This window comes from Stigmatopora argus, chromosome 23, assembly GCF_051989625.1.
Source record: "Stigmatopora argus isolate UIUO_Sarg chromosome 23, RoL_Sarg_1.0, whole genome shotgun sequence".
Taxonomy (NCBI): domain Eukaryota; kingdom Metazoa; phylum Chordata; class Actinopteri; order Syngnathiformes; family Syngnathidae; genus Stigmatopora; species Stigmatopora argus.
Genome location: NC_135409.1, coordinates 7,442,250 through 7,455,844, shown reverse-complemented (window position 1 = coordinate 7,455,844; position 13,595 = coordinate 7,442,250). Strand labels below are relative to the sequence as shown.

Below are 13,595 nucleotides of genomic sequence, written 5' to 3'. Positions count from 1 at the left end.
TCGCCCGAGAGGAGAAACAATGGCTTTCTATCTTTGTTTTCCTACAGTGTGCATGTTCGGAGGCACACGTACGCGTTAGCGCAACGGGACAGACGAGGCGTGTTGTGTGGAATGTGTATACGATGAATTGAGATGAGATGAGTTTAGATTAGTTTAGATTACATTAGATTAGTTTAGATTACATTAGATTAGTGGTAGATTACATTAGATTAGTGGTAGATTACATTAGATTAGTTTAGATTACATTAGATTAGTTTAGATTACATTAGATTAGTTTAGATTAGTTTAGTTAAATTTAGATTAGATTAGTTTAGATTAGTTTAGTTTAGTTTAGATTAGATTAGTTTAGATTAGATTAGTTTTGATTAGTTTAGATTAGATTAGTTTAGATAAATTTAGATTAGGTTAGGTTAGATTAGATTAGATTTGTTTTGATTAGTTTAGATTAGTTTAGATTATAATTTTATTTCATCCCGTATTTGGTAAATTTCTCGGTTGCAGTGGCAAGGCAGACACAAGACACACAAGACATTGTAGACCTGGTTAAAAAAACTGGAGCCACACACGTGAAGCACTATCGACTTGGCGTTAATGCGACGGTCCAGATCATAACCAATCATTTTCATCAACAATACATGAATATTGCACTAACGGACGATCTCTTTAGCATAGCCAAAATGTTTTCACAAACAACAACATGAGCCAAACTTGATTTTTGTCCAAATCTCCGTGACTGTTTGTTGCAATGGAAAAAGCGGTCTGGTCAATGGAAATAAACTGCTAGTAAAGAAGCGAAGCAGCTGCGCTCGGTCCGTCAAATGGAAGAAAAAAAAAGAATCAATAGTGCAAAACATGTCTTCCATTTGACAAAACATCCCTTTTACCTTTGCCGCATTCTTTCAATCCTCAGCCAAGCAACACAGCTGCAGCCAAATGTACCCGACGTCACAATCAACCTGTGAAAGTCATCGCTGCCAGCGGTGTCTTTATTGTTCACTTTGTCATTTCAAGGGAAAAAAGAATGATTGAGTTTCACACGTCAAAGCTGTCAACAGTTTTTTTTTCCCTCCTCACCTTTTTTCTTTTTTGACAAACAGCACAGGGTGTTAGAGTACAGTGGTACCTTGAGGTATGAGCTTAATTCGTTCCGGGACTGAGCTCGTATGTCGATTTTCTCGTAACTCAAACGAAAGTTTCCCATAGAAATGACTTAAAAAAAAATGAATTTGTTCCAACCCTCTGAAAAAACACCCAAAACACGATATTGGATTGGAAAAACATTATTATTTGTTCTAATTCGCCATCTATAAACAAAGTAACACATAACTAGTGGTTTAATAGTATTCTAAATTGTGTTTAATAGAACTAACATTAGACGGATTTCGAAGGAGGGAAAGAGAGACAGAGGGGATGCTTTTTGCACGGCAACACGCTCGTAACATAACATAAACAAATTGAAATGAACTTGGATTACGATGCAGACACTCAAAAAATGGGTTGAATCGAACCCAACACTAAACATAATTCTAATTTTGTTTGACATTTTGATATCTTTCTTCTCCCGAGTTGGCTCTATTTGCCCCGCCTCCAATCTGATTTTGAGATGCAACCTATCGAGGTTTGTTTGCTTTTGTCTTCCCTTTAAAATATTCCCAAAATGATGCACACAAATGTCCTCACAATAGGATAACGTACGACCACTTGCCAACGACAAGTATTATATACTCCTCTCGTATTAGCGAACAAGCTCCGCCATTCTCACTGACTAATGGCAAAAAAACACCGAAAAAATGCAACGCTCTACCCAGTGCTCGCAGAGACATTACAAAGAGGGAGTGTCCATGATGTTCTTATGAGCAGTCTCTTGCGTCTGCTGTCTGCTCGTATATGAAAATTTGTCTCATATCTCAAGATAAATATTTCCCCGAAATTTGACTCGTATCTCGAATTGCTTGTATGTCGAGCCACTCGTATGTCGAGGTACCACTGTATAGTTAGCACCTCATCAAGCCACATGTATTGCTGATTTCATAAACGTGGAAACAAAATCATCACAAGTCGCCACTTTGGCGCTTCTGTAAAGAGCTTTTTTATAAAGATAAAAAAAACAAACAACAAAATTGGCCGCTGCAACTCATAGTCCGACAGATACGTCTTTGTCAAGCTCTCATCTCAGGCAAGGTGGCCACCAGTGCTGTTCCGCGTTTTAGCGAAAAGGCTGCCGAAGGTCACTTTCAATCGAAAAAGCAGCCATTTCTTTCCACCGTCTCTCCCTGAAATGCAAGTTATATAAACAAGGTGAATTAAATAGAAATTGGATCAAACCCCCAAGACGGCGCTTGTATGAATTCTCTATTCATTTCATTGCATTGTAATTCAAGAGCACTTTGGAAAAGGCCTACCAGCGGAAGAAGAAAAAGGAAAGTCTATTTTCCATTTTTTTTCTCTTTTGCCTTCGAGCAGACTTTTGCCGTGACAGCGGGACGGCGCTAAAAGATAGAAAGAGACAAGCCAGGGTTGGAGGAATAAAGCGAAAACAGTTAGGTGGTCAAGACGCCACCTGTGATCCCACGGAAAACTAAACCGACTCATTCCCAATGGGCCCCTCGCCCCGTTTCTATTCTCTTTTCTTAATTCCTCAAAGGGGAGGGGGCGCATATCCGCTCAGTGGTCCCGAGACGCGAAGGCTATTTCCCCCCCCCGCGCACCCGTTGGGTCCAAAGTGATAGAAAAGACGTAAATTGTTTGGATCTGGCGCCTCTCACAATGCAATCTCCGGGCGGTTATTTAAGTCCTATCCGCAACGTTTGACAGCAAAACAACAAATCTCAGCTCGCCGTGGATCTGTCTTTATATTTCTGGAGTCTTTTTTTAATTCGCCACCCTCGCTAGACTTGCATCTTGTTCACAACATCGACATTATGCAAAGTATTTACATCATTACATAAATTCAAATGTCGCAATGTTTTGCTAGCCTGCGCGATTAAATGCCAGCCGTATTAATGAGAATCAATTGTTTCATTGCCGGCCATAATCGTCCAATACAATTAAACTAGTACTGGCCGACGGTGCATTTTTAGTGATTGACCAATCACCTCACACTAACACAGTCGACCCAACCTCCAAAAAAAAAAACAGTACCCCTTATTTTGGCACCATGTAGGGTGTTGTTTGCACAGGTGCAAGACTGTTGAAAACCATTATGCAGTGGTACCTTGACATACGAGTGGCCCGACATATGAGCAATTCGAGATAAGAGTCAAATTTTGAGCAAATATTTATCTTGAGATACGAGAAAAATTTTGATCTGCGAGCAGACAGCGGACGCGAGATGCTGCTCATAAGAATATGGTGGCCACTGGCTCTCTCGCCGCAATTCCCTCCTGTTATGTCTCTGCGAGCACTGGGCGAAGCATTGCTTTTTTTCCTGTTAGTCAGTGCGAATGGCGCATATACTACTTCTCGTTGGCAAGTGGTCGTGCGTTATCGTATTGTGAGGACATTTGTGTGGATCATTTTGGGAATATTTTGAAGGTAAGACAAAAGCAAACAACCCTCGATAGGTTGCATCTGAAAGTCAGTGTGGAGGCGGGGCAAATAGAGCCAACCTTGGAGAAGAAAGGTATCAAAATGTTAAACATTAGAATTAAGTTTAATGTAAGGTTAGATTAAATTTATTTCTGAGTGTCTGCACCGTAATACAAGTTCATTTAAATTTGTTTATGTTACGAGCGCATTGACGTGCAAAAGACTCGCCCCCCCGTTCTCCTCTCTCTCTCGCTCTCTCTCTCCCTCTCTCCCTCTCTCCCTCTCTCCCTCTCTCCCTCTCTCCCTCTCTCCCCCCTCTCGCCCCCCCTCTCCCCCCCTCTCTCTCCTCCCCCCCCTCTCTCTTCCGCGAAATCCGTCTAATTTGAGTTCTAATAAACACATTTTAGTATACTATTAAACCACTAGTTATTTGATACTTTGTAAATAAATGGCGAATTAGAACAAATAATAATGTTTTCCAATCCAATATCCTGTTTTGGGTGTTTTTTCAGAGGGTTGGAACGAATGCATTTGTTTTTAGTTCATTTCTATGGGAAACGTTCGTTTGAGTTACGAGAAAATCGACATGCGAGCTCAGTCCCGGAACGAATTAAGCTCGTATCTCGAGGTACCACTGTATAACGATGACTTATTATGTTAATAGACAATCTATACATGTAAAACCTGTCAAAAAATGGCAAATGTAGAATACAGAAATGGTTGAGATATACTGTTTTACACGACGCTGGGGGAAGTGATGAAAGCGTTTGCGACGAGGAAGCACTTCCTTGTGTGGGAGCGGAGCATCAAAAGTGGCTTCTCCTCCAGGATACAAAATGACTTTCTGACAATATAGCGCTGAAGTCACTTTAAAAAGAGAAAACAAAGCAAAAGGCTTGCCAATCTCACACCTTTCCACGTCAACCCACATGCCACTGCCTTTTGTTGTTTTGGGGGTATTTGTGGTAGAAAAGTGCAGCTCGCAAGTGATCACAAAGAATTGATTAGCAGAAGGTGAGGGATGGGTGTCATAATCAAGCTCCCTATTTTGAGACGCGCCGTCTCCATATTTTGCTCGATATCTTTAGATCGTATAAAGTCAGAAGTTGACACAGAAATGAGAATCCTTATTATTACCTCCACCAAAGCACAAGCGAGAACTATTGTGAGGGGAAAAGGAACTTACGCGCAGCTACCATTTTTTTTTCTGCCATACTAGGGCTTGATTGATTTTTTATGTTTTTTTGTCTATACATTTTCACTTTACAGTGGTACCTCGAGATACAAGCTTAATTCATTCAAAATTCTACTTTTTTTTAACATTTTGATACCTTTCTTCTCCCGGGTTGCTCTATTTGCCCCGCCTTCGCACTGACCTTCAGTCAATATCGAGGGTTGTTTGAGTTTGTATTCCCTTCAAAATATTCCCAAAATGATGCACACAAATGTCCCCACAATAGGATAACGTCGAAACGGGTAACGGCGCCTTACAACAACAACCCAACATGTATAACTCCATCTTTTAATTCCCTTCACCCATTCTCAAGAGCCTAAAGTAGCAGATGAGGACTTTCCATACCTGTCAAGCTCTGCCGATAACTGCCCTTATAAATGATTATGATTCCCCTTACAAACCCCCCAAAAACCTTACAAACACCGTACGACTCGTACGAGTCGTACGGTGTTTGTAAGGTTTTTTGGGGGGTTTGTAAGGGGAATCATAATCATTTATAAGGGCAGTTATCGGCAGAGGTTGACAGGTATGACTTTCCATCCCACCTTGTCAGGACAGGCCTCGTATTATTAACCTCGCGTCCGCTTATGCAAATAGAACAGCGAAGGCTACGAGTCGGCGGTCCACTGTTGAGCTCTTTTATTTCCGCTCGCAGTTCTCCGGCAGCGTTGGTCAAAGGTCGAGAGCGAGACGAAATTCAAACAGGGCGACGGATCACAAAAAAAATGGACTGGACGCTGCGCTTCAATTATTGTGGGATTTCACATGAGGATAAGATAGAGATGAGAAAAATGGAAGGCTTTGGAAAGAGTCAAAATGGAGACGGACGAAATAGACTTGGTGATGGAGCGCCAGCGGAAAAATGCGGGTCGTGGGTACACTTAGTTTTGATGGATAGAGAGGCCTTTTGCCCGCTCGTTAGCGCCACTAAGTACATCGCAACGTGGCGATGGCGCTCAGACGGCGAGGGCGATTGTCGTCCCGAGCCGGTACGGTGCGGACAAACATCTTTGCCCCGGCAATCCCCCCCCCCGACCGGTGAACGTGCGGCCGACGGACTCGCTAACGCCCTCGTTAGCCCTCCCCCTTCCTCGCTAACGCGGCGATGACCAATGATGAGAGCCCGCGGGACCGGGAGGAAAAATTCCTATTCATACCTTGCGTGCGAGGGGGGCATAAAAATGACAGCTGCACTTTAAAACGTTACCGTGTCGCCCGTAATGGTCGACACAATGAGATACACAGTCGTTAAAAGCCTGTATTTAAGCAGTTATGGGACTCCAAATGTGGAGTGTGGAAATCCTCTTAATCCTCCAAATGGCATTTCCATCTATTTGGCAGGAGCAATTTATCTCTCTGCTTAAATTGGATATCAGAGGGATTTTTAACAGTAGATTTGGCTTTTCAAATCCTACTATTGATGCAACTCTCTCATCACACTTGAGGTTAACGTGGGCAGTCCGTCAATGGCAGTGGAACTTACAACACAACTTGAGATACGAGCTTAATTCGTTCCGGGACTGAGCTCGTATGTCGATATTCTCGTAACTCGAACGAACGTTTCCCATTTAAATGAACTAAAAACTAATTAATTTGTTCCAACCCTCTGAAAATATACCAAAAACAGGATATTGGATTGGAAAAAATGTTTGATTTGTTCTAATTCAACAAATAACTAGTGGTTTAATAGGATACTAAAATGTGTTTAATAGAACTAAAATTAGACGGATTTCGCGGAGGGTAGAGAGAGGGGTCTTTTTGCAGGGCAACGCGCTTTATTACTTTGTTACTAGATGGCAAATTAGAACAAATAAAAATGTTTTTCTAATCCAATATCCTGTTTTTGTTTTTTTCAGAGGGTTGGAACAAATTAATTTGTTTTGAGTTCATTTCTATGGGAAACGTTCATTTGAGTTACGAGAAAATCGACATACGAGCTCAGTCCCGGACCGCATTAAGCTCGTATCTCGAGGTACCACTGTAGTTGATTTTTTTAAGGACAAATCTAAAAACAAGGAATAAAAAAATGTTTGGGAATATTTAAAATAGACTAACCCCTGTATGGCCATTTGTGGTAAGAGTTGATCTCATATGTTTGTCTTTTTTGTCAGTAGTAACAGTTAGTTAAAATGCTATCTTATACTCTTTTGAGTCATTAGTATGGTTAAAAACAACAACAACTAGCTAGCTCCTAAACCTGAGTAAAAGCTAGCCTTAGCACCGTGGATTTTGTAAAATGAGCTAATCAAAGCTGTTGATATTTGATCTATTATTCATGAATATGTTGCAAATCCTTATTTTTTTTTGCAAGAATTTAGTGCCCCTAAATATCCTCCAATCGAGGCTTTGAAAAGTTTCACTGAGTTAATTAGGGAAAAAAATATTTCCATCCTTGTCCATTCAATTCACGTCATATTTTGGATCAGGTTGCGTTTTTATTTCCGTCGGGAAACCCCAAATTCCAACACATTGTGCCGTTATTCATCATTACCAAGAAAAAAAAGAGTTGCCGGGCGGCCTTGCCTATTATTTCCAATTTCTCCTGGAGAAAGTTAATCTAATGAGCATTATCGGCTGCTAATGGGAATTATAATTAGTCAGATGCAACAGATTATCTGCACGTAATTAGCTATGTCTGTCAACTCCAATTAGCGTGACAGAAATTAGGAGACTTTGGAGTTTGTTGTGAGGCGAGAAGGGCAAGGAGATGGAAAGATGGAGGACAGAAGGGAAGGTATTACAGTGGTACCTCGAGATACAAGCTTAATTTGTTCCGAGACTGAGCTCGTATGTCGATTTTCTCGTAACTCAAACGAACGGGGGAGACTTTTTGCACCGGTGAATCGTAATATAACATAAACAAATTTAAATGAACTTGGATTACGATGCAGACACACTCAAAAATAAGTTTTATCTAACCTTACACTAAACTTAATTCTAATTTTGTTTGACATTTTGATACCATTCTTCTCCCGGGTTGGCTCTTTTTGCCCCGCCTCCACACTGACTTTCAGTATTGAGGGTTGTTTGAGTTTGTATTCCCTTCAAAATATTCCCAAAATGATCCACACAATTGTCTTCACGATAGGATAACGCACGACCACTTGCCAACGAGAAGTAATATATACTCCTCGTATTAGCGATCGCTGCGCCATTCGCGCTGACTAACGGGAAAAAAAACATAGAATAAAATGCAACGCTCCACCCAGTGCTCGTAGATATCCGTTATACACGAAAGAGATGCGGCAAAAAAGACAGTGCGCTAAAATCATAAACAGCCTTTCATGTCTTGGCCACCTGGCTTTCTCGTATCTCGAAATTTGTCCCGTATCCCGAGATAATTATTTGCTGGAAGTTTTACTCGTATCTCGAAATGCTCGTATGTCGGGGTGCTCGTATGTCGAGGTACCACTGTAGTTACAAAATTGCCTAAAAGTGTGTTCTATCCACTTTAAGATAACTGAGGGTGAATTACCACATCTTTCACTTTTTTGGAACAACCCTAAAATGCACACTGATTGATTTTATGACGGTAAAAAAGGGGAAAAAAGCTCTTAAAAGCCGCCATCGCAATTTAATGAGCAGTGTCAAATTGGTCTTTGGGGTGAAATCCAGCACAGTCCACCGACCTACGTATTATCGAGTATTAGATCATCTTAGCTTGTTCCATTGACGTGAGCTCATTTCAATGACAGATTTGACATTATACGCGTGGCGTGCTTCGTTTCCACTCGGCGAGCGAATCCGTCATGGGACGCCACATCTCGATTTGGCCATATCGCGTCCTACTTGGCCTGAAATCTGAAGAATTGACTGCCTCAGAGCATTAGATTTGCAATGACTTCACGTATTATACCGTATAATGTACTTGTATGTAAACTGAAGCAAGCACCGTCCTTGCTGTAGTGCATTCGGGATGCACAATAGGCACGCCGCTAAACAAACCCCTTGCCATTGTTTTTAATCAGCCCACGGGCTCATCTGGCCACGCTAACCCCTCCCGGGAAGCCGTTTCAGTCGCTAAATAGCTTCTGATGGAGAGAGCACCCACCCCACTCCCCCCCGTTACATTTGCATGGATTATCCCTCTATTTGACCAGGCTGCGTTTGTCAGTAAAGCACGCAGGGTAAACAGTTGCAGTCAATAAGCAAGCCTCCACTGCACACAAGCACACTAAACGCACACATTGTTACGCAAATGTGCTTATAGTACTTCACGCGTGCAATGGTATATACAGTGGTACCTCGAGATACGAGCTTAATTCGTTCCGGGACTGAGCTCATATGTCGATTTTCTCGTAACTCAAACGATCGTTTCCCATTGAAATGAACTAAAAACAAATTAATTCGTTCCAACCCTTCTGAAAAAACACCAAAAACAGGATATTGGATTGGAAAAAATGTTTTATTTGTTCTAATTCGCCATCTGTTAACAAAGTAACAAATAACTAGTGGTTTAATATTACTAAAATGTGTTAATAGAACTAAAATTAGACAGATTTTGCAGAGGGTAGAGAGGGGGAGAGAGGGGGGATTTATTGCACGGCAACACGCTCGTAACATAACATAAACAAATTTAAATGAACTTGGATTACGATGCAGACACACTCAAAAATAAATTTAATCCAACTTTACACAAAACTTAATTCTACATCATATTTGTAGCAGTTTTGAGGCCATTTTGGGGGGGGGACAAATCACCCCCAAAAATATAGACAAACTCATTCCTCTGATCCCCAGGTTGTAAAATCCCACTCCATTTGTCTAAAAATCCTTTGCAGAAACCAAAAACGACAAAAGTGTGTCCCATATTCCCACCCTTAATGAATGGAAAAATTCATAATACCATTTCAGTGAACATTACGTTTATTACTATATTCCCAAAACAACCATTGTATAGGAAATTTACACAGACACCACCAGAGATTTCAAGAAAAGTCTCTGTACTTTTATTTCATTTGTCATCCCAGTATTGTTTTTTCTGCTAATAAATGTACACCTTAAGACATCTATTCAGTAAACAATATAACATTATTGTGGAAGAAAATACGTTAACTGTATTCGTCTGTGCGCATTATCTTATTCGGAGCAGCAAATATCCCAAAAAGCAAAATAAAATTCTCTCCCAGCGGAGAGGTAGTGGCATGAACGGCTACGCACACGCCGTATTATAACCCACCCAATTTTCCTATCGCAGCTTAAGGCTAGCCGCCATCCCCACTGACTCATGCGATGTCAGTGCGCGCTGGCGTCTTGACGTCGCGGCGCTCTGACAGGCACACTGAAACTGACAGCATGATTTGTGCTTTAGCGCAAACAAGCCCAGCTACACCAATTCCCACCAGAGAGGAGCCTCGTAAAATGCCTCGGCATTCCCTTGACTTTGTGTTTTACATATTTTTCCTGTTGTTATTGTTGGTCTTTTGGGGGCTGATTTTAAAGGTTGGACCGCAGAGCAAGTCGCAACTGGCGTGCTGCGACAAGTTCGACAACTCACTCCCCTGAAAAAGTACTTCCTCTCAAGGGGAGTGTCATTTTAGACTTGTCTTTCCGGGTTTATGATGTACAGTAGAGTCCATGTACTGATGTTTGTCCAGCTGGTGGAGCGGGGTACTCGGACGTTTCATCGAAAGATGTTTGGTCCCCAGACGTTTGGTCGAACGGACGTTTGGTAGAACGGACGTTTGGTAGAGCGGACGTTTGGTAGAACGGACGTTTGGCAGAACGGACGTTTGGTCGCCGGGTTGTTACTATTGAAACCAGCTCTCAAAATTATAATCATGAGAGAGCGAGTGAGTTTAATATCTAAATATCTAATATCAAAATATCAACAGTAAACTGTCATAATTTGACAGTGAGCGAACCCGGCGACCAAACGTCTGTTCTACCAAACATCTGTTCTAACAAACATCCGGTCGACCAAACGTCCAGTCGACCAAACGTCCTGTCGACCATACGTCTGGGGACCAAACGTCCGGGGACCAAACGTCCGGGGACCAAACGTCCGGGGACCAAACGTCTTTCGACGAAACGTCCGGTCACGGTGGAGCGGTAGCCTCGCCATCGATCGATCGATCGATCGACGGCCGCGAGGGTGGGCGCAGTTCGAGAGCTAGCTGTGGTTGAGCTTGACTGAGTGGAGTGTTTGTCTTCTGGGCAGAATGTGTGGATTAAGGAAGGCCTGAACTTGAAACAAGAAAGGGCAGAACAGTCAATAACACACTGATTAATGATAATGGCATGCAAGCTAGGGGGCTAATCTTTCAAAGCTTTTTTCCCCGTCTTTTTTAAATAACAAGGAATTGGCTAAACCATCGAGGACAGGGAAAGAAGGGAAGCTCGCTGGTCCACGTTTGTTTACGGCTTCAGTTTTCATAAGTGAAGAAAATTGTAGATGTTTGAAAGCAATGCAGATTTGGAGGCCTGGAATTTGAAGAGGTGCTGATCCCATTCGCCTATGGATTTGCTACAACTGTGGGTTAATTTATGCGGTCTCACGGATGCACACTTTCCCTACGTCCGCAGACATATGGCAATGTTGACAGTCTCATGACGGATGGCTGCTTTTCCACGGGGCTCGCCATCAGTCTTTCGGTTTGCAGATAGATTCTCTCGCCTGGCCTTGGTGGGAGCGCCCCACTCATCTTGTTGCTCTTCGGTTATTCAGACATGACAAAGTCGTGAATTGATTGGGGATCATTTGCAATTTTGGCAATCCTAGGTAATAAGATTGACGTTCATGAAGGAATGATCAATTTTACTGTTAACGCTTTGACTCTAGATGTTGAGAATCTTCCAGGAGTGTCTTAAAGCTTTTACAATGACAGCAATATATTGTACATTCTGGACTGTAGGTTGCATTATGCGCGCTGAAATGTATGTTGTCTGCCATTTGTCTTTGCCAAGTCGCTACAGATGGTTCTACTGAGAAGTTAAATCATATTTGCAAAGCCTGACATGGAAAATAACTTCAGACGTTTATTAGTTGAATCACATGACCGACCGTCCAGATTTTTGTAGCTTAACACTCCCTCGGAAACGTTGTCAAAAACAAGGACCCAATCCAACGAATTGACTCGGGTATCTTCATATATTGTCTTGATATCCTTTTTCCGCCTGACACTTCCCGTTTGATCAGCCCAATAGTTTAATCAATTCACTCGCTCACAAGTGACGTCAAGCTGAGCGATCCGTGTGTGAGCCAGACTGGGGCTGATCGATGAGGGCACGGGCCTAATGGCGGAAGGGAGGCTGGCCGGAGTGGCGGGTGGTCACGGCAATAGCGGTTTGGACAATCAGTCTGCCAATCGATGGCGACGTTTGCTGAACTCTGGTAAAAGCTCGCTCGGTTTGCTCAATCGCCATAGCTGACGCTAGCGTTTGGCTTCGTTGCAGATCTCTTTCAAAACTGAGAATGGAATGTAAATTGTTCCAAAAAAATGTTCCCCCATGTGTGTATCAGTGGACATGACAATTGGATTTGAGGCCGTTCGGTTGGCCTGCATCACAACCTAATGGCGCAGTCTATTGATTCAATGTCCTGAAAACGCTGGAGCCTGCTGCGTTGTTTGTTGTCTTTCATTTTCCACTTTCAAACGCATGTTTGCCTATACAGAGAAGATTTCCAGTCTATCCAATGAATAAATCTGACCTAAAACCCCCAGTGCTGCCCTCATTAGGGAAGACTATTGAACACCCAAAACGTGACGGTTGCCTTTAGGCTCACTATAAAGCTTCATGTAAAAGACTGGAGGCGGGGCAAATAGAGCCAACCAAGAAAGAAAGGTATTAAAATGTAAAACAAAATTTGAATTAAGTTTAGTTTAAAGTTAGATTAAACTCATTTTTGAGTGTGTCTGCATCATAATCAAAGTTCATTTAAATTTGTTTGTTATGTTACATAACAAACCCCTTCGAAATCTGTCTAATTTTAGTACTATTAAACACATTTTAGTAATATTAAACCACTAGTTGTGTTACTTTGTTAAGAGATGGTGAATTAGAACAAAAAAACATTTTTTCCAATCCAATATCCTCTTTTTGGTGTTTTTTCAGAGGGTTGGAACAAATTAATTTGTTTTTAGTTCATTTCAAGGGGAAACAATCGTTTGAGTTACGAGAAAATCGACATACGAGCTCAGTCCCGGAATGCATTAAGCTCGTATCTCGAGGTACCACTGCTAAAGTTCACCTTGCTTAAGACAAGAAGTTGAGGAACTGTAGGACTTCTAGTACTTCTTTTTGTTTTCTATTCTCGTTAGCGACAAAAGTCTGTTCTGGATTGCTTTGGGAACGTACTCATGAACTGCCGTGTACTGTATAATTAATTTGTATCAAACACTTTCACGCTTTCAACATAATTACTTTCTTGGTATATGTCCTTCAGGTAAAAGCTAGGCAATGTTTTCCAATCAAAAAACAGATTAAATAGCAACTCCTCTCATTTCAGATTTCAAGCGTGACAAAATCTTGAGAGAACTTGGACAGGAAGCGTCTGCGAGAGGCACACGGCATCATGGGCTGGAGAGCTGATCGATGGTGAGTTAATTGGAAAATGGGGGCAAGAAATGTGACAACATGACCACTCGGTGCTTGCTATGGCCGCACGTGGCTGTAAGGCACATACCGCATTTATTCAAGTAGAACGCGCAAAACTTTGTACTAAAAAAACTGAAGCAAAGTTCAGGTGCGCGTTATACACGAGTCCCGGTGAAACACTCCCCTCCGCATTATGGGAGACCTGTCTTTGTCCGCCAGATGGCGATAATCTACCCTCTTTTACAAAAGCCAGCTTCTCCAAATAACCTGGGCAAGTTTTGAGGATAATATAGGG

The 13,595-nt window shown here is 41.9% G+C and overlaps 1 long non-coding RNA gene across 1 annotated transcript in view; it reads left to right on the top strand.

Moving 5' to 3' along the window:
- The window catches only part of LOC144068793 (uncharacterized), a 55,468-nt gene that overhangs the window by 5,057 nt on the left and 36,816 nt on the right, over nt 1-13,595 (top strand). The window contains exon 2 of the long non-coding RNA XR_013298309.1: nt 13,212-13,300. This is a non-coding gene — a long non-coding RNA (uncharacterized LOC144068793). The remainder of the gene's footprint in view (nt 1-13,211; nt 13,301-13,595) is intronic.